This window comes from Platalea leucorodia (genome assembly GCF_965183815.1).
Source record: "Platalea leucorodia genome assembly, chromosome: Z".
Taxonomy (NCBI): domain Eukaryota; kingdom Metazoa; phylum Chordata; class Aves; order Pelecaniformes; family Threskiornithidae; genus Platalea; species Platalea leucorodia.
In genome coordinates, this window is record NC_138858.1 from 82,023,558 (window position 1) to 82,025,517 (window position 1,960).

Below are 1,960 nucleotides of genomic sequence, written 5' to 3' on the forward strand. Positions count from 1 at the left end.
AGCCAGGAGGGCAGGGAGGCAGGGCGTTGGCTTCTGCCGGAGTCTTTTCCCCAAAGCCTCGCTCTCCGTGCCCCCTCTGCCCTCCAGGTCCCGAATTGTGCGGGGAATGGCGGTTTCGGGAAGGGGACTTAGGACCGCACCCCTGGCGTTCCTCTTTCCGCGACAAAATTAGTATGTCGTGGTTTAGTCGTTGGCCCTGGGGGTAGCTGTCCTCTTCTATCAGGGAACGGATGCAGGCTGGCACGGTTCAGAGGTGGTTTTACCCTCCACAAACTCTTGTCTTGCAGGTGTACGTCCAAGCCCCGTGCTTTGCTGTGTGCTCTGCTTCAGCTGCCCGACTTAAAATCCTTTCCTGAACATCCAGATAGGGAACCTACATGAAATGTAAATGTCCGTTCTTCCACCTCCTTCCCCAGGTACCTGCCCGTTACTGAAAGGAAATCAAAGCAAAAATGCAAGATGTGGTGAAATTTCAGAAGTAGTCTGAGGTGGAGGATGGGAAGGTCCCATATCAGACCACTACTCACGATTTTTTTTTTTTCCTACTTGCATATGTAGAGCTACAAGAGTGAAATAAGTACTAATTGCCCAATGGGAGTCAAAAGGCTCTTCAGATATTTTATATCTGTAATTTGCATCCCCTCTACATGACCTCGTAGTAAAATAGCCCATATTAATATTATATTAAACGTTAATGCAATTGCTGAGTGAGAAGAATGCACTTAACAGCATTAGGCTGTTGAGAAGCATTTCTATAGATACAGCTTGAGTGTCCGGGCTGGTTGCATGACAACATGGAGAGACATCATGAAATTAAGAGTGGAAACGAGCCATTAAGTCGTCTACTCTGTTGGCTACTTTGGCTAGCATCTGACAATAGTTTCCAGCGTTTCATTTTACAAGCCCTTTTTCTACCATTAAATGCCTCTAAGTGGCAGGGTGACAGCCCTTCGCTAAAGCTCTAGTTTTACATCTGAGCTTGCGATTAATCGCATTTTTCTCTGACACTGGAAGTATTTCAGTTTCAATATATTGCATTGTCAGGGAAGAATTAAAAGGATCAAGCTTTTTGCATTGGTTAAGCTATGAAATTACCAGAAATAACACACCTTGATAAAGAGCATGTCACACCCAGAGTCCCAGAGCATTTTCTGTTTGCATACAGGGCACTGGTGCACACACCAAGCATGCACTTCACCCATCACGGAGATGCAAGCCTCTCTGGTGGCACTCAGCTCTGGTGGCACTCAGCCACCAGTAGTGGGGCACTGCAAAATTATCCAGCAAGTTAGGACAGATAAAGAAAAAAAAAAATCTCCCCTATGCTAATGAAGCCCCCACTAGCAGAGAAGATATGTTAGCGTGGGATTTAGTCCAGCATATCTCGCTGGACATGCAGTAGCTGGTAGCATTCACAAAACCTTCACTGCCTTCACTATTATATGTGCTCGTGTAATTCACCTGGCAGTACTCACATGGGCTACAGTCATGCCTTCATTTTGCTGCACACACATACTTTGCAATTGCATCACTACTTCTACAGCAACTTGGACTTTGCATGTCACTTTCCATGCCAGAGATCTCCCTGAAGAAATACTGTCTGGAAAGAAAATACTTCTGTTTCTCCTCGAGGGTTACTTTACTATCAATATAGAGATAGTGGAAATTTAGGAAGCCTTAACAAAGGCTGATATTAATGCATGCTGATATTAATGCATCATTTCTCCACAACGGTGCTAATTTTACTGCTTATCTCTGTTTTACAACCAAGAATCCAGCTGTCATAATTACAAGGCAAGCTGCACTTTAACTGCTGTGGCAGCCCAGCATGCCTGCACCCCCAAGTGGCAGGCTTGCCTTTTTTTTTTATTTTTCTTGAGGGAATAATCCCATAATGCAGCCCCTTTATTTCCCCAATTAGGATAAATCTAAAGGGCCTAACTACATTTGGTACTGGGAT